Here is a 22,305-nt window from a genome sequence, read left to right as displayed (position 1 = left end):
CAATTTTGCCTTGGCCCATCAACTAGTTATTTCCTAAATCACTCAGCAACAAACCATAATGGCTGCTCCTTAGGACCTCATCATGCAAGGTCAGTCGTCCTGTTATCATTGGGAAGTTGCCCTGAATTTTAAACTTCTGCTGAAATGCATGGTTATTCACACAGCCACTACGATTCAGATGTTATTCATACGACCACTACAAAGAGCTCTCAGGCAACTGTCCTAATGACCTTCCCATCGACCCTCTGACATTAGTATCTCAAGAGCCAAGGGTGGCTAATTCTTGACTAGCCTTGGTTGCCCGAGATAACCAAACGCGTGAGGTTTTATCATCTCTACCACCTCACCTTACCTCTCTCTTCTAACGAGCTAGGCTGACTCTGACAGCTACAGACTCCTTTCACATAAAACCTTCTGGTACACTTACTCCTAAAAACAAGCTGTAATTTCTTGATTACTCTTCAATACCAATGCTTTACAATTATTTTTTTTTAAATAAATAGCGCATTTTAAAGCTCTCATCCTATTCAACATTACTTTATAAAGCTGAACAAATTAAACTTTGTAACCCCAAGATTTCCAGGGGGGCAAAGCATATTTTTATAACAACAACAACAACAATAATAAAATTACTGTTATCAAGGGTAATCCTAATTGAGGAGGGGAAGCGCTGCCCCCGGCGGAGAGGGAAAGCCAAGCCCACCGGTTGCAGCCCGGGGCGCGGAGCCCTCCCGTACCGCTCCCCTGAGGCCGCCGCCCGGGGGCGAGGCGAGGCGAGGCGAGGCGACCCGACCTGCCGGGCCCGGCCCGCCCCGGCGAGCGGCGCTTACCCGGGAGCTGAACCGCCCCGGTGCCCCCGGCCCTGCCGCGGCGAAGTCGGAGCGGGGCCGCCTCGGGCGTACCCGCGGCACCCCTCCCCGCCTTCCATCAGTTGCCACAGACGCGGACGGAGGGACGGACGCCTCCCCCTCTCCCCCCTCAGCCGCCCGCCGCCGCCCCGGGCCGCGCCTCAGGCGACGCCCGCCGCCGCCTGGCCCGCGGGGGAGCCTCTCCCGCAGCCCTCACCCGGCGGCCGGGGGCGCCGCGGCCGCATGGCGATCACCCCGCCGCGGCGGGGGCGGGCGGCGGCCGGGGAGCCCCTCGCTCCGTACCTGTCTGGGGCGCCGCAGCCAGGCGGGGGGTCTTCGGGAGAGGAAGCCTCGTCGCCCCTCAGCCCCGGCCCGGCAGCGGGAAGCCCTCTTTGTTACTACTCGGAAGAGCCGCGGACCAGCGCCGTCGCTATAGAAACTGGCTGCGCCTCGAAGCGACACCGGCGAGTGGCGGGAGGGAGGCGGCAGCCGGGCGGAGGTGTGGGGTGAGGAGGGAGCCGTTCATTCACGAATATCCCGGCCTCTTCCTCCTCCTCCTCCTCCTCCGCCTGCAGCCAGCCCCCGGCACCGCCCAGCCCAGCCCAGCCCTGGGGGTGGGAAGGCGTCTCGCCGCCCTCACCTCAACCTGCTTCCCCGGGCCGGGATGGAGCCCTATGGCTCACAGGGGGGCCGCCGCCTCCTCAGGGAGACTTCCCCCCAAAACACACACGGGGTACGCTCACACTCGCCCGCTCCCAGAGCCGACCCCGGGGCAGCGGGGACCCAGGGAGCGCCCACACCACAAAATGGCGGGGGTTGACCTGGACTCCCGCTCCTGCCCTCCTGCCTTTGCAGCCCGCTTGGCCCCGGAGCACCGCCACAAAAAAACCCACAAACCCAGGACCAAACTTTTTTAGCAACAGCATTTCATTTTGTAAAAGTGATTTAGCTCCACATCCTCTGGTGAGGAACTGCTTTTCTGTGGGAACTTGCTGGTGGGACCCCTCCGGACAGTGGCTCGTGGTCGCTGAAGCGAGACCCAAGGGCGCGGTGGGGTTTTTGTCTGCTGTGGTGCATTTCGTTTGGTGCAGCAGGCCCTAAGGGACGAGGAGGAGTAGGGCCCGTTGTCCTGGGTGCTGTGCGGGTAGCAAGCGGGAAGGGAAACGCAGGTGGTGGGAAGGAAGAGGAGGGAAAGGCTGAGAATGGAGCAGGGTAAAGCGGCCAGGTGGGGGGGAGATACCATTGCGTCCTGACGCGTAGGAGATTCAGGGTCCTCGTTGCGTTATCCTGAGTCTGGGGGATGGCATGTTTTCCTACAGCAACAGCCTGCGGTGTGTCACGGACACCCATCTTTACGTCCTTCTCCGTACTTGGCACGGCTGACAAAAGCTGAGGCAGTCCCGTCTCTCTTCTTCTTTTCCTCCTTGTCCACTGAAGGCTCAGTGGTATCGGTTTGTTGAATCTATTCTCTTCTAATTTTTCTCCCTGAAACATTCTTATTCTCTCTCTCAGTAGTAGTAAAGTTGATAAAACATCCTTCAAAGTGCAAGATGGATCTCTCCTTTTCTCTTTCCCTGGTTTATATTGATTAAATTGGCCTTCCAAGTTTGCCAGACAGAAGAAACCCAACATGCAAGGTGCAACTCGGAGGCTGCGTTATCCATCTCAGCTACTGCCACTGCTAAGCTACAGGGGATGACTATTAAGTATCAGCACTGCAAGTCATTGTGAGCTGACAAATCTATGCCAAGAGCTGCTGGCAGACTGCAGAAAATACTCTTTAGGAAGAGTTTGCCAAAGACAAGAAAGACCCCCCAACAGGCGCTCTTCACAAAACAGCACAGCTTACAGCAGAACTGCTGGCAGACTGTAACACAGCCAAATGACAATGACAGCAATGAGGGAGACAGAAGGTTGGGTACGAAAGACAGGGGGTCACCATGTATTTATCTATCTAATTTGCATGCTAAATACTAATTCGAGAGTTAAAAAAAGATAAATCCAGTCAGACCATAGCACAGCTGAATTAATTTTTTTGTTTTACCTTATAGTGAATTCGCTTGCTCTGAGGTGGAAAGAGTAGGATTAGAGAAGTGAAAGATCTGCCACGTGCTGGATCCTATAGCACAAGAGAAATTCTGCTCATTTTTCCTGTATATAAAAGAATGCTTTCGTCCTTTTAATCAAATGGAGTAACAATATTGATAATAAATACAGTTTTTTAAAAAAACTGAAAGCTGGAAAGCAATTAATTTTCTAGAACCTTTTGGAAGAGTAAGGATGCTTTTTAACTTAAGATGTATTTAGAAAAGAAAGAGTTTAGCAACACAAATGTTACTAAAAGAAACGGTCATTGTTTTGACAGCAAGAAACGCAATGCTGTTGCTATGATGCCTATTCATTTTTCTTACAAAAGAATTTCATAGCACTTTCTCCCAGGTGGAAGCACAGGAAGGGCTAGAAAAATGATGGGAAAGACTTACTATCTGGTCTTCATTGATACAAAGCACCTGAGTACTGGTATTATTTTGTGTGTTCCTGGGGCTTTTAATCTTCAATGCAGTTTTACACACAGACTTCTAAACATGTTTCTCTCCCTAGGCTGATGCTAAAGAATAGCATTTCCAGAAGGTGTAATTGAGACAACTGGGTGATATCTTAAAAGACTCGCAGGCAGGCACAATCGGATGTGTCTTAGTATTGCGTAGATATCTGTGCCTTCTAGATTACTTTTCCTATCAAGGTTACGATGATATTTTACTGACAGAGATGAGCCATTTTTGTAGATGGATATCACCTGTATCTTTAGGACAGAGCCTTAGCCAGTTCACCGTTCTAGTGCTTGTAAAGTGTTTTACTGTTTTGTTTTTTTTTTTTTTTAAAAAGTCTGCTTGAAATGCTTGAAATGTATTTAATTTTAACTAGCTTAATGTCATTTGGATCCTAACTTTTGTAATAGCATTTACAAAGTAGGGTACTAACTGCAAACATGCTAAGTGGATGCTTGGGCTGTTTGCAGTCACAGTATTTCTATAGTTATAGTGAGGGGAATGAAACATAAAAGTTATTAAACTCTTGCATTGCAGTAACAAATCAGTATTAAATCAGCATTGCATTTTGTAACACTTTAACACTAAGCTATCCTGCCTTTGTGTTTTGACATTTTGTCCCTATTTCTCCCACTTTGGGTTAAGGACAATACGTTTAAAATCTACAACTGGAATGCCTTCTGGCAACATTTTTTAGGGAACACATACTTCCTTGGGGGAGGGTGACAAAAAAAAAAAGAACATTTAAAAACCTGTGTGCTGATATGACCATTGCCAGCGTCTGACTCAGCAGTGACATGTGCGTCTTTCTCAGCATGGGAGATTTTTTCCAGTAACTCGGTGTACTGAAGGAGTTCATCGTGGAACATTGAACAAGTGTTAACATTCACGTGGAGCAGGGGAACAGCTTTTGATGGTGTCCCTCTCTTTTGCCATTTGTCCTCACTCCAAACACCATTCATCCCACCAAACACTTACTCTATTGGACTATTTGTTCCCTGTAAGCAGAGCAAAGTATCCTTAGCGCAGCACTGAAACATTAAATAAAGAATGCTTCAACTGAAAGAATGAAACACGTTCTTAGCACGTCATATTAAAACAAAAGAGGGGGGTAAGCTGAGGTAAAATTGAAGTAATAATATTTAATACCGATATTATCATTACTATTATTAGGATTGTGGTGCAGCTTCCAGGCTGTACCAGCGCCAGGTACTGTTTTCCCACAGAACAAAAACGTAGGTAATTTCCGCCCCAAGGAGTTTACCTTAGAATTAAATGTTTTTCCTGAGGGCCTGGAATGCCATTAGTTACACATTTGGGTAGTGGCGAGCGCAGTGGGGCCTAATTTAACTGCGGCCTTTTAGATATGTGTAATATAAATTTTAAATAACCTAATAATTGTAATAATAATTCTGTCAGGAGACAGTGCAAAACCATTTTTCTGCATCTATAGGCTAGCAGTCCTTTTGGAAATTAGAGACTTCAGAACCGGGAAAATGAGTTGGAATGATAATTGAAGGAAGCAATAAAACATGCATATGCTAAAATAGGGGATGAGCTCCCAGGTTCTGGCTTTGTAAAAGGAAAATCTGCTTTCCCCAGGGCTATCTTTCAATTGTGTTTCCTCAGACATACCTCTTTTTTTTTCTTTTTTTTTTTTCCCTTGGGCAGAAATGTGTATTTTGAGCCTTTGCTTGAGATTTCTGGATGTCCTGCAGAGACAAAGCTACAGCAGTACAAAAGGGACCGGAGTGCCGAACGGACACAGGCCCTTCCCAGCTCTGCCAGCTGCTTCGCACAGGCGCCGCGGGCTGGGTAGGGCCCCCGCAGCAGTGGCAGTGGCTGGAAGTGGTTTTTAGGGGTGAGGGACATGAAAAGGTTGTTGAGGGGAGGAAGGCTTCAGAGGGAGCACTGTAGTTACCAGATACATGATATCTGGGGTACGTGCTTGGATTCCCAGCCTTTCTATTTCTATACCTTTTTTTTACTATGTTGGGGACATACTGGCGTAAGGAAAATCAAGTATGTGTAAATATATTCAGGCTTGCAGCTGATCGTTTAACAAAATCATTAGCAGAGTTTATAAAGGCTCCTATCCAAACTTGTGGTGGGACAGAAAGTACCGTTGAGCATTCAAAACTGTCAGAAAGCAAATATTACTACTATCTGGTTGACTTTCAGCAGGACCAGGCTCATGCCTGCCCTTCACCACGTAGTGCCGTGCTGAAATACTGCAGTTACTCAAAACGAGGCCGTGAAGTAGCCTGCAGAGAAACAGGCAATATATGAGTTGAAGTGCGGTGCTATACCATTCTAGACATGCTTGACTGTGTTTGTACTCACCACGTGGGGCAGCGTAGATATATCCCAAGTGTATGCACTTACAGGCCTCCTGTGACAACGTGGCGTCTCAAGGAAACACGTGAGTTAAAAGGGCACGTTAAAAATATTATTGATCTGGAAAGGGGTAACATGATGTGGCAACATACAGAACGCATACCATTATTTAATTTTGCTTACTGTAGGAGAGCCTCAGAGATAGTGAAGAGAAGCCTAGCCTAAGTAGCTGAATAAACACCACAGTGGCCAAAGGGATTAATGCTAGGAAAGCATAACTCAGGATGGCATAGTTTGTGTTATTCACACAACCTACTGGGATCTTAATTGAGTGCAACTGCTTAGGAAAAAAGATCCTGGCATTACTGTGGAAAGCTCAGCGGACAGCAGTGTTGAACAAAATGCTAGTGGGAAATAAAAATCAGACTGGAAATACTGTAATTCCCACAGATCGGTTATTTGCTACATCTTGAATACTTTGTTCAGTTCTGGGAACTCGACTGCAAAATAGATAAAGCAGATACAGAGAGCATCTGGAGACAAGCAATGAAAATGATTAGAGGCTGAGAGAGAAAAATTTGTATCTGGAGAAATGGCAAATATTAGATATGTTTAGGAATGGCATGAAGAAAGGACATGATGGAGCTTTACAAAAAATAATGAATGGCACAAAGAAGATAAATCCTGCATTTCTAGTTGCCTTTTTTTCATAATTTAAGAACAAGAGTTCATCCAGTGGAATTAAAAAGATACAAATTTGAAAGTGATGAAAGGAAATACTAGCTATTAGAGTGAAAGCATTCACTGTTACATGAGATAAAATTTAAAGAAAGGATTAGATTGTATAAAACATGTAAAGGGGTTGAAACCTTTATATTTCAATGCATAAGCCTATCATTAAGCCAGAGGTAGAATGAGCGAGGAGCATTAACAGAAACTCCTCTTGGGCAAATTATTGAATTTCTTGAAACTTCTTCCAAAGCATCTTCTGCTGGTGATTAGGGGGAGAAGATATGACAACAGATGATATTGGTTCTCACCTGATATGCAGATTCACTTTCTCATCCAGGAGGGATTAACGCCCCCCCCCCCCCCCCATTTGTGCCTGAGTGAACATCCTCTCCAACTGCACAGCACTGGGAGTTTGTCTTTCCACAGATCACCAAGGACTACATTGCTGGGAAACTGAAAACCCTTCTTTTTAAACTCATTTGCAAATCTGGCCTTTAGGGACTCGGGTATCGGAAGACACATCCATGTGACAGGCATCGTCCTGTATTTGCATGATCCATGCTCTAAGTAGTGCTGCCAAGCACCAGCTGATTCCCGCCTGAAAACCCCTCGACTACTGAAGCTAGTAACCCACTGTGTAGTTCATACTTAACCCAGCTCAGGGGTAGGTTCAATATGTGACCGTTAATGCTTCTTCAAGTAGATGCACACTTACTAGGTGGAAACCAACAGAAGCTAGGTACTCTGGAGACAGGCTATTTCTATTTGTTTAATATGTCATGATGTCAATGAGTCACTTTTGAAATTTTCACCTCAAGCCTTCCAGTCATTAGTCATACAAAACTCCAAAACCTTAAAGGAGACTTTAGGATTTTTTTTTAAATTACCATTATTATTACTTTTGGCCATAATAAATGAGATAAACCCATTTTATATATACATTTTTCATATAGTGGGAATTAAGGACAACATACTAAATGTGCCTGGCAAAAAAAGTAGGGACTTCGTACGTCTTGGGAAAGATAATAATGTGACAAGACCACACGTGTCCCAAGATGTTCAGCCAACTGAAAACTACTTATACCTCACACAGCCATTACTCATAGATAAACTTGAATCATGCTTATATTTGATGGTAAATTATGATGCCAGTACTGCAGAGCACTACTACACCTATTACTGTCTTACTCTCTTATAAGCTACGTCATCCAAACAAGTCCTCAGGCTGAAGCTATCTGTTCAGTTCACAGGAATCACTATTTTTCCATGTTATTTGTGCATAAAACCAGCCTGAGATTGTTCAAGTAGATCGACCAACCTGTACCACACTTTAACAGATTCAGAATGTGCCCATCTTTTCTTGCCTCACATTAAAAAAAAACAATTACTGGCTCACAGCTGGATCCTGTGCAGTAATTTGGTACCAGCAGTAGCTGTTTCCCTTTGCATTTCCCATCCACATCGTGAAACACAATGGCACAGCTAAAGCAACTGCAGAAAAGTGTAACAATTGCACTTCAGTAGTCATTTGCCATTAGCACTATCTGTATAATGTTTGGGTTTTGGTTTTTTTTTTGTAAGCCAGGATAAATTTCCATAAAAATGTTCATGAACCGTTACACCTCCAACCCCTGCCCCAAACAACAGTAAGGAAGAAAATACCAATCTAATGGGAGCTCAGCTTTCCCTGGGATGTGATTCTGTGGATATCAGTGGCATGAAATTGGTAGAATTCACATTATGTGCTAGCATCTTAGATTTCTTGAGGTATAGTAGTTCCCAGAGGAAATACATATTCTGTGTGATACAAAGGAGTTGGTAGGGTAATGTGAAAGAATATCAGAAGCCCTGATGCTTACAGCCTGTCTAATCACAGTTTTCTGCTTCTTAAAGCTTAAAAAAATGAAACCAAGAAAACCAAACACTGCAGCTTTTAGGTTTAAAAAATGAAACCCGAAAAGCCAAAGACAGACACTATAGCTTTCCCTGTCACCTTCCTCTTTACTCTGAATTTATTCTTTTCTTGTTCATTGGTTAACTGCACATAAAGGAGTTAATGATGCATATAAGTAAGAAGGCCACTGCAGGCAGAATAATGTTGAATAAATGTTCCTGCATCACTAAGATCTGTAAGCCCCAACAGTAATTTCAATATCTGAATCAATGATTTGTCATTAATTAATGATTACTGTCTTAAAACCAGTTTTGCATATAATAAATTTAACTCTTACATTAAATGTTGCTTGCCTTGTGGAAAAAAAAATCTTTAAATTGTCTTATGGTAAAAGTCAATTGGAGAATCAAAGTGAAAAGTGAACACAGAACAAAATTTTTGAAGAGGCACTAACTCTGGGATCTGAAGTGAATTTGAGGACAAGGGAAGAGTTTCAGAAAGGTAGGCTTTGGTTAGGAAAAAAAAATACAGTTTTGACATATTTATCAATGAAAGAAGTCAACTGGTACAGTCTACATTTAATTTGGAGTCTTCCTTTACTCCACTTTTCATAATTTCCAGATTTACCTGATAAGCACAAAACATAAAATCTGGTTTTATTTGTATAATCAATAAAAGTCTACTAAGGTTGGTTTAGGTCTTCACTCTTCTGCAGCTTGTGGAGAGAGTACAGTATAGATTGACTATAGAGAGGCTTTACTTTCCAACTCATCTGTAATAACTAGGGTTGTATTTAGAATTGTAAATCACAGTGGAGACTTGTAATATGGAAGGAAATATAGAGTAGCTGTTTGAAAGAAAATCATGTGCAAATAGCCAAATATCTCCTTCTGGAGCTTGTGCCATTGCCACCAACAGCTATCCTATCCTATCCTATCCTATCCTATCCTATCCTATCCTATCCTATCCTATCCTATCCTATCCTATCCTATCCTATCCCATCCCATCCCATCCCATCCCATCCCATCCTATTCCAATCCTATTCCATTCCATTCCATTCCATTCCATTCCATTCCATTCCATTCCATTCCATTCCATTCTATTTGGTGCTCTGCCAAATAAAATTTGGGTAAACCTGGTAGGAGGTAGTGCTTCTGAAAATGTGGTAACTATTTTGCCAACAAAACTTATTTTGGAATGGATGCAGCTCTTGAGTATAAACAGGGAATGGAGTGACTTCCTTTAGGTGGGTGAAAAATATGGAATCTACACTTATGGGACACATGGACATTTGGTTTTGTTTTGAATGTTGTATTGTTTCCTTTGTTGATTATCTGGAACTGCTGGTAGTACTGTAGAGAATGACATTTCATATTGCACCCAAACAGTGACAAACTGTTTCACTGCAAACATGAGACAGTTTCATCTAGAAAATAAGATGCTTTAATCGGTACAAAGTAATGTCTGACCCTGTTTGAGAAAACAAAAGAGAAAACAAAACAAAAAACAAAACAAAACAAAATAAGTAACAGAATGTTCTGAAAACTACTTTTATTACATGATGCCTCATCTTGAAACATAACTTAGCATCTGACATGTCACTTATGGATCTCATGTTTCAATGGCTGGTTGAACAGACAAGGCTATTTTTTCCAACTTCATGGCACTTTAAGCTTAGGTGTGATGTGGTAGCTTTTGATTACTGAACCGATTCAGAAGTTTCAGGGAACATTTCAGTCATCAGTGAGAAAACTTCATTGACATGGATGAAAACTAGCGTGGAGGGATGCCCAAAGGGTAAAGAATGATACAGACCCCCACAGAGTTTTATACTAAAGAGTTAAAGAACACATGATTTAGCAGCTATCAGTCCCTACAACTTTAATTCTCACTGCCTGTAGTCACATTGATTTTGCCCATGTCAATACTGGATAAGACTGTGGTGAGGTGCTAGCACATGTCCTATCCAGCTGTACCTGGAAACCCTCTGGGCTCTCAGCCAGCAATGCTTTTCCCCATGTTTGCAGTAGGGACAGCTAGCAGTTGCAATGCACTTGCTAAACTCCTGTTGATCAAAGAGCTAGTTGATGGCAGAAAGACATGTTAGTCTCAATACATTACTCATTTTATTTTGGCCCTATAACTCTGTTGTGTTCAAAATGTTGACATTTTGAAAGAGAAAGAAAAGAAGAAAGGGGTAAGAAATAGGAGGAGGGACAAAAATTAGAAGGGGCACACAAAGCTTTTGGCATGGAGGAAATGTGGATTTCTGGTATGGAGTTCTGCAGTGCAACACAGATCTGGCGTGAATGAGAAAGAGAAAACCACAGCTTAAAACGTGTGGAAGGATCAACAGAAGCGTTGGTATGGAGAGGGGAGAAAGAGAACAGAACCAGATAGCAGCCTGATGGGAGAAGCCCGACTGGGTGAAAAAACAGTGCAGAGACTATTAGTGCAGGCTAAGCTTTTTGGGAAAAGATGTGGAAAGTGGCATGAAAATACCACCTCTGAGGAGCGTGAGATGAACCTACTCTGGCGTGAGACTGGGGAGAATTGGACACCTTGTATGGGAAGCAGAAAGTAAGTTATGAGCATGCAGGGCACATGAGGGCAATGAGGGCTACTAGCATCTGAAAGCAGAGGTGACACATGGGACACCTGTGGGGAGACAAACAGATGTGAGAGGCCTTGTCTACCTCAGATGCCACAAGGTGAATGACTTCTGAAAATAGCCACAGTAGTTGTAATGAAAATGTCACTTTTTGCATTTGAGGGTTACCGCAGACAGTATGGGATGGGTGTTATGATAGCTATACGTGATGTTACTTTATCAAGAGTCTCCTCAAGCTGTGCGGGAGACAAGTTGAGAAGGATCTCAGGGCCTGTCCAAGATGAGTCTTCAGTGCTGGTGTACTCAACTCTCACACCTCAGCTCTTGGGGTGGTATATGTGCCTCTGAGTAAGGGTCCTAGGACCTTGATATGAGGTATGGGTATCTTGAAATACAACTGAAAACACCCACCATGATTAGCAGCATTGTTTTTACACAGATATGCCTTTTTAACACAAGGAATCTTGAAAAACAATATATTATGATATGTATTTGGACAATATGTCATAGATATAACCAGTTTTTCCAACTGTGTTTCCATTACTTTTGCCATCATGTCCACTTTTTGAAAAATGTATAGTAAAATTACTGCTTAACTGAAAGGAAGAAAAACTAATAAAAATAAGCGTTACACGAAGTACCTTGACACAAAGTACCTTAAAGTGTTAGTGAATTTTGTTTTTCCTTTTTAGGGCACTCTTATCCCAGATAGGTTTATATATTCTTAGTAGGAATAAATCCTGATTAATTTATACATATTTATTTAAAAAATCAGTCTACCAGGTTTATAGAGGATTATAAATATATTGATTTAGAATACTGTAAATCTGGAAACCTGATTCAGTATCATTTAAAGGGAAATTCCACACTTCCGTAAGAAAGGAAGAAATTGCTTTCAGGTGATAAATTTTTACATTTTATAGGACAGTTCTTCTCTTTGAAAGCAGCTTAGAGGTTTGAAATACTGGAAATAGACCCAGAGGAGGTTAATTGACAACATGCAGGTGAATGGGTCAATTATACAAAACAGCTGATTTAATCACAGGGCTTCATAGATTTGTCACTTTGACAGAGTAATAAAGAAGTTTATCATATCCTGTAGATGCCATCAGACACTTTGGCCTTGCTACAGACATGATGTCATCACACTTGAAAGATTTTCTGTGGTCATTATTAGTATATAGGATGGTTACAATGACAGTTCTTTGCTGCAACGGGTAATCAAAACTAGTATTTTTTTCTCTGCTTTCTCCCTCTGCCTATGAACACATCAATAACAGATTTAAATATTTCAAGGGTCAGTGGAGTTAGCAGTAAAACTGACTTTTGACTCAAATGCAAAAACGCTGCAGTTCCTTGTACTTCTAAAAATTTTATATCGTGCAAGCGTTTGCTTGTTTACTGCTAAGCCCAGGAAGCTGGATACGTAGTGAAGAGGGAATGAAATAGGGCATTACAAATCTCTTGGCAGATAATACAGTGTTTTACACAGAAGATGTGGCAAGTATTTCATAGGTATCTGTGTGGCTGTTTTTTTGACAAGGTGATGAAGTGGCATTTCAAGAGCATTGTTGGTGAATGCTACAGAACCGCAATTGCACGTACCCATCTGTGCACTTTTATGGGCATCGTTACAAATCAGGATTATACATGCGCTTCCTGAGATTGCCCATCCAAGCAGGATAACCAAAAGAGAATAGTTGGCTAATTTTCCTCTGCACACCTGCAGTATTATGCCTACAAAATGAAATATGCAGCATCTTCTTCAAAATACATGTTGAAAACCAGGTCCTCTATTACAATGAAAACTGACAGAATCTGGAAACGTTTGTAGCAATGCCCAGCTGGTGCAATCAGCTGGAAAATTTTCTAGAAGCAGTACTGAAAATGCTATCATTTTTTTGCCTCTGTGTAAGCAGCATTAAATAGTCTTTGCCTGACTAGCCTCTGGTAAGGCTACACAGCGTGTTGTTGCCACCTAGAGTCAGTTCGTCAAAATAGAAATTCTGCATGTCTTTTTTCCCCCTCCGCTTAAAGAAAAAGGAATCCTCCAACATACCCAGGCATCTCCCACCCTGCCACTTAGCACCGGTTTTTCCACTACAAAAAAACCAAAGGTGCGTTTCCAACAAGTTAACTACCTCTACATGAATGCCTGGAGACCGCAAGGCAGCCTGTAGCCTTACTTTCATTAGAGTCTGCAGAGGGACCACTTGCACCATCAGTGATCTTGACCTTTGACGGTGGAAGCACAGCTCAGGCCTCTTCAACTAAACCAACTAACTCAGGAGCGGCAAGTGCGTGCGGCGCAGCGACGAGGCTAAGCGTGTGGCTGCTGGGGCGCTTTGCTGGTGGATAATCTGGATCTAGGGCCCCCACCTCATCTCCTCTTTTCTTTCTTCAAACAACATGGCTCACGTATCGTTGCTTTTGGTCACACAGAGATTTGGATATGTGGCACATGGGGCTGGGAAGGAAATGAAATGTGGAAATGAAAACTGGTGAAAAATAAAATCCCAGTTGAAGATTCAGCAACCGGTGCAGATTCACAACTTTTCTTTTGTGTAGGTGGAGTATCTGCTTCTACACTGGACAATAAAGCACTTCTGAAACAAAATCAGTTTATCCACTTCTACATTTTTCACATTTTATACCCAGAGTAACTGAAAAGCAGAAACTGAGCAGAATTTAGACTAAGATCCCAATATTGTTCTCACTGCTCTCTCTTGCATCAATTTTTAATAAAAATTTAGAAATTATTTATACTCAAATATCATCTTGGGGAGTCCTAGAGCAACCATAACTAGGGAAATCTTCAGAAAAGAAAGAAAAAAAAAAATCTCTGTAATACTCATTCTGAAGTGCAACCAATCCTAAGGAGAAAATAAAGGAGAGTAGAGATTAGAGATACTTAGGCCCTTTTCACTGACCGCCTAGTCCCTCTCACCTCCCATCCCTACCAGATAAAGAGCCCCAAACATGAGCTTTTGTAATCTATAACTGCTTGACCAGACATTTCACAGAGATAACTCCTTGATTCAAAACTTTAGAAAGGTAAAATATCAGGACAGATAAGTGAAGAGGGTGAAGTGGTGGTTGAAAAAGTTAGGAAGTCATCTCAGGAGAAATTCAGATCTTCCAAATGCGTGGGAAAAATATTAAAGATCTGTATTTAGAAACTGTAGATGAAAGGAGAAAACCAAGGGCTTCTGAAAAATATCAGTTCCATCAGCTTCAGGCTGAATATGCTTTTCAGAGCAGATTTAGAATTCTGCTAGAATAGATTTCCCTCTAGGATCACTTGGTTTTGACATTTATCATTCAGAGCCATCAAGAATAATTTATAACATAAACATTCTGCTTCCACTATCAGTACGAAATGTCTCAGTCTCCATGGCATATGTAGCTATGTACTGAAATGTTTGTGGTATTTTAAAATCATATAATTCCGCTTTTTTGCTGAGGGAAGTTGCCATTTTGGTTGGCCACTTTAGATGGATAGGAGACAAATGCTCTGTTTTCTCCTGGAAACATGGCTAGGCTTCCTGTGACTTCTTATTTCCCACCTTCGTTTAAGAAAATCACTCAAACTGACCAGCTAACAGTTGCTCTGTCTTTGGATGAACAGCAATAAAAAGCTCTTCCTGAAAAAAAGTATTACTGTCTCCCTTCACCCCCGCCCCCCCCCCCCCCAAACTGCCCAGTCCCTTTCTGAAAATGAACAAACTAGAGTTTTAGCTTAAGATACAGCTTACAGAATAATCTGTAAGTGGAGATCATCACAAACAAATGACACATCCACTGCTTGTTTGGGTGGCTTTGACATTTTGAACACTTACGCAACATTGATTTCTCTTCTGCTTTTGAAATAGACTAAGCTGCAGTACCCAGACCGATTCAGAGGGTGAGGAGGGAACACAATGAGCTTTTCAGTAATTCTTCCTAGCCGTACATAGTGCAAGATCACAGCTTTTCTTTCACCAGCCTGTTTTTACTGCTCTGCTTAGGGCCGGCAGGGAGAGTTTTGAAGAGAGGATTTCTCCCTGACATAATTGGCACAACTCTCTGAGGTAACCAAGCCTCCCGTGGAAGAAACAGACTGCTTGTCCTGGGCACGAACACCATCATTTTAAAGCCCATGACAGTGAGATCAGTCAAATGAGGTGCTTTACAATAAGAGTACAGTGGCCCACAGATGTGACAAAGCCATTTCAGACTTTAATTGGAAAGAAGCTTAAGTTTTGTGAGAAATATACTTCTCAGAAGGGCAGAACTGTAGGCATGGCTGGTAGTGGAAACCACTCCACTTGTAATTCTGCAGTGAAAGCTGCCAGACCAATTTATTGGAAGACTTGGAATTTTCCAAATTAAATAATACAGTAGGTAGAAAACCAGATGCTATCCCCTGTAGGCCACTAAAGCAAAAATTTTCAAAACATATATTTCAGTAGTTTGTAAAAGTTTAAATAAAAATAAATAAAAATTATTTCTGTACAGTCTACTTTATAAGCCTTCATTACCAAAATTGGGAAACCATGGAGCAGTTTGTCGCTGGCTGGCTTGCTGAGAAAGATTGACCTTTGGCTCAGGTGTGCTCTCTAGAGGATGTTTAATCTGCTTCATAGGAAACATTCAAGCAGCATCTGTTCTTTTTCAAAAATACATGAACAAGTAAACCAAGGATCAAATCAATATAAAATGTAGATCTCATTATATTTTAAATAGTCCTAAGGAGAAATTACTGACAAATGTTTATATCTAAAGCTTGAACTTCCCTGAGAAACAAATACTCACATAAAGCAGTAAGACTTTTTAGCTATTGAGCAGCTCAGCATCACTAAGAGCAGCAACCTCCGCTCCTTCAAGTCTCAAGGTACAAGAAGGGAAAAGCTAACGTGGGAAGTGGACAGAGTGAGAGGGGGTTTAATTTCTAAAATTTTGGAGGGGAGAAAGAGGATAACTGGAGCTTTGAAAGACCTGGAAATCAGGTGTGCAAAGCAAAACTCTTAGTCTCTGAAGAGTATTTATGCAAGCCCTCCTGCCAAGTCCTGACCATGCAACCACTCCTTCCCAGAGAAGTGGAGACTTCAAGGCATGAAGTCTAAGCAATGACCACTTCTTTCTGAGCTCCTTTAGCTTCTCAGGCCATTAGTGAGGCAGACTTGTGTGGAAATGAAACATAATCCTCATACTAGTAGCTATCTGCTGGATGTTAATGTGATTTAAAAAATCTGTGTTCCTATAAACTTGAGTGCTTTCTTAATACAATAATGCTTTGTGTCTGTCTCTGTTAACATCCATACAACCATCTAGCTATTCCTAATAACTTTTGAATCCATTGGGCAATTTCAGCTAAGATTAATAGAGGAAGAGTGGTTTCAAAAATATTAAATTCCTACCAGTTTTGTGGAAATAAGTGGCTAAGGAGGGGGAAAATAATGCATTAATGCTTCCCATGGAAGGGAGGAGGTAGAAGCTCACCCTTTATTAAATGGTTGATTACCTAACTGAGCAGGAGCCATTAGTTGTGATTCTCATGGGACTACTTGCCATTTATTAGCAGCTCCTCCTAGCATGTACAGGGATGGCTGTAGTCAGAGCTAAACCAAATCTCCAGAAGCAGTGCAAAGCTGGGACCAAGTGTAAGGCTGGCATCTTTTTGGCTCTGCAGTGGTAATTTGCACTGTGGTTATGAGACCACACGACCAAGGTAGCAATAATGAATTTTGATTACAGTGCATGAAGCTTAGTTTTGTAACTCATTTGTTGGAGTAGGTTTTTCTCTGTAGTTCCTTAACATAAGCAGAGATGATCAAAAGCGTTGGTCTTGGTCAATGACATATTGTCAGGGCCCTGAGGGCACCACCAGCCCTGCCTGTCCCTGCTCCAGCTGCCCTGGGTCTCCCTCCACCCTGCCCAGGGACCAGGACCCCATTTCAACCCCCCAGGGCTCCACTCCCACCCTGACCAGACCCCAGGACTCCATTTCAGCCCCACAGGGCTGTGAATCCCTGCCCCAGTGATGCTGCAGCAGGGCTGGTCTCCAGGTCCCCACAGCCCTGCCCTGTCTGGCCATGGGCCCATCCCTATCTCCATGGAGGTGCCGGATGCCCAGGGCTGGGGCTGCCTCTGCCCAGGCTGTCCTGGCCAGGGTGGTCGGACAGGTCCTGGATGCCAGACCCTGCCCTGCCACCCTGGGATTTCTCTCCAGCCCTCACTGTACCCTGACAGCCATGCTATAAAGGTACCAGTGCTCTTCTCTGAACCATGTCAAGGGATTACATCCCGCCTGTGCTACTCAGTCTGGCACTCAACTCCCTAGAGGAAAGAGAACAGAACAAAAGAACAAGCTTACAGGGCTTTTGTAAACCTTCTCCAATGCCTTCTGCAAGCTAGGGCAACAAAGGAGTTTGTGAAAGGCAGAGAAAAGGAGGTCTAAAGACAAGCAAATTGGCTAAAATGGTATCAAGGCTCTCTTGGTGCTTGTCAGGGTAGGCTGTAATGGCTTAGGAGGTTTCTCGCCTCAGCTGATCACCTATTCAACTAAACCTGATAGGGATGAAGAAGGAGGTCCCTTGGCCACCACAGTCCACATCCTAGTGAACTGAATTAGCCGCAGTCACCTCAGTTTATGTCCACATATCAGTCTGGTGCCTATGGTGTGGGTACACCGCTATTTCTGACAAGTCAGTGATGGGGCAATAACCTGTGGCAATGGGTGGGGAACTTGGACCAGTAGCTTCTTGAAGTCACCTCAGTGTGAACCCCCAGAGGTTAAGAGTTAGAGCCCTCAGGACATAGGTCAGTTTAGTATCTTCACATATTTGTCACTCCTTCCTCTTTTAAAAGGCCACTAAGTTGTTTCTGCCCACTCTGCCGTCTAGTTCCATTACACTTAAAAGAGCTATATTTGTCACAGCTCTAGCGAAAACTTTCTATTTTTCATTTCTCCATTTCTCACTGCTCATCCTCCCACCACGCGTCACCTGTTTCCTCAGCCTCCCCCTCAAGAAACAATGGTTCCCCTTTCCATCTCTCGTGTGCATCAGCACAGTTAATATAGGTTTTGCTGATGACAGCTCATGTGCAGAGCCCTGGGCTGAAGGAATGAGGGAGGCTGTGGGAGCTGAGGTCTGGGAGAGCCCGGCATCCCACTGTTTTGAAGAAAGTGGCTCCCGGGGACTTTCTGGGAACTCAGATAAGCGTGCTCCCTTGTCTAGTTGTCTTTGTCCCTTGTCTCCAGGCAGGCTGGGCTCCATCCTAGGCTACCTCCCATGAAGCTGCTGTTCCGGTGGTGACTACACACCTGGTGCTTCACAGTCCTTGTTGGGTGTTGCTGCTCTCCATTTTGCTATTCCCTCCTGGGTCTTGTCTTCCATGAGCATGGAGCTCTCAGATAGTAGATCTTTGCTTTGAAAACTAAAGGAGAACGAAGGACCAAATGTCAGTATATAGAAGAAATGTAACCAAAAAGACTGAACATACTTCAACCCCAGCAGTGCTTTTAGTATAAGGTCTCTTGTTTCCAAGTCACCGTTTCTGACTTCTGTGGAATGACTCTGCTCAGGGCAGAGTCTGACTGTGGAATGACTCTGCTCAGGGCAATTGAACTGAAATGTTTGTAAAATATCCTTCCAATCTAAAAAAAGGAAGATCCAAAGTGTACCTGAGGGCAAAGCAAGGTAACAGTATATAGTTGACAACAGCTGTTTATTTCAGCATCCCTTATACTGTGCTTTTTGTCTCACTTTCCCCTCTCTGGATGTGAGTGACAAGGAGTAAGAGAGAAACCAAAGACTCGCCACGGGATCACAGCAAGTCCAAACAGGCGGTGCTGGGTGATGCAAAAGGAGATCTGCTGGAAGGGTAGTTTGCTTGTCTATTTGTTTTAGGTATCTGAATGTCTCCTCCGTCAGGGATCTGTGCCTGGAGCTGGGGACAGAGCCCATCAGACCTCTTCTAATCATAAGCAAACTAAAGCAGCAGCTGGCTATTTAAATAGTGAGTGGGTAAGGAGTCCTCAGTTTGCTCCACTGAGCACTATAAATCATTATCTGCTCAGTTCATAGGTAATGACTATGCGTATCCAGTGCAATTAGCTCAGCATCCTAGTCCTTGAGGCCATGACTCCTGAACTAAAAGATTTCAGGGTAACAGACAGATGCACTGACAGTCTCTTTAGGATCATCACTGAGCAGTCCTACCTCCAGGCTTATATAGTCCCCATGCTGCTGAGGTGGGGGAAGGCTTTGTGGCTGGGAGTATTATCCTAGGGAGGACAGAAATGATCTCACAGCTTGAGGCCACATACGCTTTTGCACTGAGATTACTCTTCAGATCCCGGTTTTCAGGAAAATACAGTGGTAGAGGGACACTGATCATAGAATCATAGAATTGTTAAGGTTGGAAAAGACCCTTAAGATCATCAAGTCCAACCGTTAACCTATCACTGCCAAGTCCACCACTAAACCATGTCCTCAAGCACCACGTCTACCCGTCTTTTAAATACCTCCAGGGATGGAGACTCAACCACTTCCCTGGGCAGCCTGTTCCAGTGCCTGACTAACGTTTCGGTGAAGAAGTTTTTCCTAATGTCCAACCTAAACCTCCCCTGGCGCAGCTTGAGGCCGTTTCCTCTTGTCCTATTGCTTGTTACTTGGCAGAAGAGACCGACCCCCACCTCGCTACAACCTCCTTTCAGGTAGTTGTAGAGAGCAATAAGGTCTCCCCTCAGCCTCCTCTTCTCCAGACTAAACAACCCCAGCTCCCTCAGCCACTCCTCATAAGTCTTTGTTGCCCTTCTTTGAACACACTCTAGTACCTCGATGTCCTTCTTGTAGTGAGGGGCCCAAAACTGAACACAGTACTCAGGGTGTGGCCTCACCAGTGCCGAGTATGGGGGCACTATCACCTCCCTGAATCATCTCACCTCACTGATGCTCTATCAGGCATACATCCATGCAGTTTTGTGATACCAGAAAGGACTGCATGGTGATTAGACTGCTGGATGCATTATCTGCTTGCTGGATGGTGTGGAATATCTGGGCAGGCTCTTGGGGAAGGCTTGAGGGAGCCTTTGGACACAGTGTATGGAGCAATGACCTTGGGAAGGGAGGAAAGGGTTTCTGGAAGCAAAATGCATGCAGTTGGATGGTAAGTTGGAGGCCAGGAGCTCCATAGTAGCTTCAGCTGGAATGCCTCCAATACCATGAGCAGGGCTGAACTGAGAGAAACAGAGACAAATTCTCAACGAGTGGCTAGGAAATGGTTGAAGACAAAGGATTTGAACTTGTTAGAAAATGGGAAAACTTTCAGAATGTATGTAGTCAGATTCAGGTAAACTAAAATGAATCCAGTGATGGCACTTAAAAAGGTGTTTGGAGATATTTTAAAATTGAAGGAAGGGAGAAGCTGATAAGTGCTAAAACATGATTCAGGATGGCACATACTCAGAGCAGAAAGTCAGGAAAACTTTTATCCTCCAGTGAATAACAATAATTTGGTGAAACTTAAAAAGAAAGAATGAAGAATAATCAAACAAAAAGAATCCCATAGTATAGAGAGAGAAAAAGAAAAGATGCTGCTTTATAAATGCTAGAAGTCTAACAAACAAAATGGGGAAACAAAAATGCCTGACTTTAAACAGGGATGATCTCATACTATGTCTATCAGAAACTTGATGGGAAGAAGGCAATTGATCAGATGCCCTAGAATCAGAGTACAAAGTATAAAAAAAAGACAGAGAAGGCAGCAGCAGCAGAGAAGCAGTAACATGTATTAGAGAAAGCTTTGTGCCAAATCAAAGTTAACAAGCTAATTGTGTTTACAAGCAGCTCAAAACCAATATAGCCTGACATTCCTGGCCTAAGTCAGAAATATGCCATATCAGGGTTAGATCAAATGTCTGTATCTATTACATGCTGAGGGAGATTAGAGTTGCTGACAGGGCAAGAAACACAACAGTAACGGGAGATATCAATTTCCCACCTGCATATTGGGCAAATGTCACATCAGGGATTGATGCGGCAGAAAAAGAAAATAGTGTTGCTGCATGAAGAAGCCTACAAAAGAAGAAGAAACATTTATATTAGCCCTGAGCAACATGCAGAACCTGGTTCAAAATGCCCTTGCTCAACATTCTTGCCTAGGGAACAAAAGCCAAAAAACCCCCTCAGTACAATAGAATTGCATAGGAACAAGCAACCTTGTTAAAAAGAAACTAAAATGGATGCCTGAAGGCTAAAATGTTTGCATGGTGACTATTTAAACATAACATGTAGCAGTACATTTGCTCTAAGCCTCTGTGTATGGACAAAGACTTTGGAAACACCAAAAGGAGAGCTGACATGGCTAACAGCAGGATAAAGGAATTTATTAGAAGCAGAAGACTTTCTTCAGAAAATAGAAGTTGTGTCCAAGAATGGAAAATAGAAAGGATCATAAACTCTGGCAAGTTCAATGAAAACCACAACAAGGTCAGCCATATAGAATCCCAGCAACAATTTCCAAAGACATAAAGGTCCATCAGTAATGGCTCTGAAAGAAATTAAGGCACCGTGGGACAAGAGAAAAAGTCTTCATGTAAATAACCTATTAAAAGAGGAGGATAAACGGCCAGCGTTCACACTTGAGGGAGGTCTCCAGTGATGTTTGAGGGGGTTTTGTTCATAGGCTCCTGCTGTTTAACCTATTTGTAAATGAACTGGAAAAGAGGGCATATGGTGAGAAGACAATTTGGTGAAGGCACAAAGTTATTACACATAGTAGGGGTGAGTTGCCTTAACTCTTTTCAGGCTAGACAAGTATTCTGTTGCAGTGTCAGTATATGCCTGCTCTGATCTTATGCTCTTCGAAAGACCTGGAGAAAGCCAAATGATTGCGGGGGACAACAAAGGAGAGAAGAGAGGAAGATCAGGGGCAAAGGGTCAGGAATGTACAGATAGGGAACGAGAGGGGGATGCAGGGCACACTACCCTGAAGGCATCTGAGGAGCCAGTGCCCACTGGTGCCGTGCTGGGAGACCTGAGAGGAAAAGGGAATGGATATAGGCCCCGCAGTCACCAGGACCCCGTCACCAGGCTTCCTCTTTCTGCTGCTGGGGATGGTGGGGGAAGTTGATCAGGAAGTCCCATGACTCAGTGGGACCTCAGATAGGGAAGGTATAAAAAAACCCACCCCACAACAAGAGGTCTTGGAGGCACCAGGAGAGGGGCTGCAACTTGGCACAGTTGGTCTGCGTGCATGGTTGGGTCCCCAGATGGCGCACAACGGTCAGGGCACCCTGTGAGACCTGCTGTTAGCACAGGCAGCTCCCAGGAGGATTTCCTGGCTTAA

At 43.5% G+C, this 22,305-nt stretch overlaps 1 protein-coding gene across 3 annotated transcripts in view; it reads right to left on the bottom strand.

Annotated features, from left to right (window-relative positions):
• The window catches only part of RNF182 (ring finger protein 182), a 33,067-nt gene extending 30,571 nt beyond the window's left edge, over positions 1-2,496 (bottom strand). For 2 of the 3 annotated variants that reach the window (XM_087764328.1, XM_087764336.1), the window contains exon 1: positions 1,152-1,353. The gene's annotated coding sequence lies outside the window, so the exon portion shown is untranslated. Of the gene's footprint in view, positions 1-1,151; positions 1,354-2,088 lie in introns of those variants that run through there. The other variant, XM_087764347.1, reaches the window with a different exon arrangement.
• Positions 2,497-22,305: the final 19,809 nt, after the last annotated feature.

This window comes from Nipponia nippon, unplaced genomic scaffold (assembly GCF_047370975.1).
Source record: "Nipponia nippon isolate SJK-2023a ecotype South Korea unplaced genomic scaffold, ASM4737097v1 scaffold_1, whole genome shotgun sequence".
Lineage (NCBI taxonomy): Eukaryota > Metazoa > Chordata > Aves > Pelecaniformes > Threskiornithidae > Nipponia > Nipponia nippon.
This window is presented reverse-complemented; position numbering and strand designations above follow the sequence as displayed.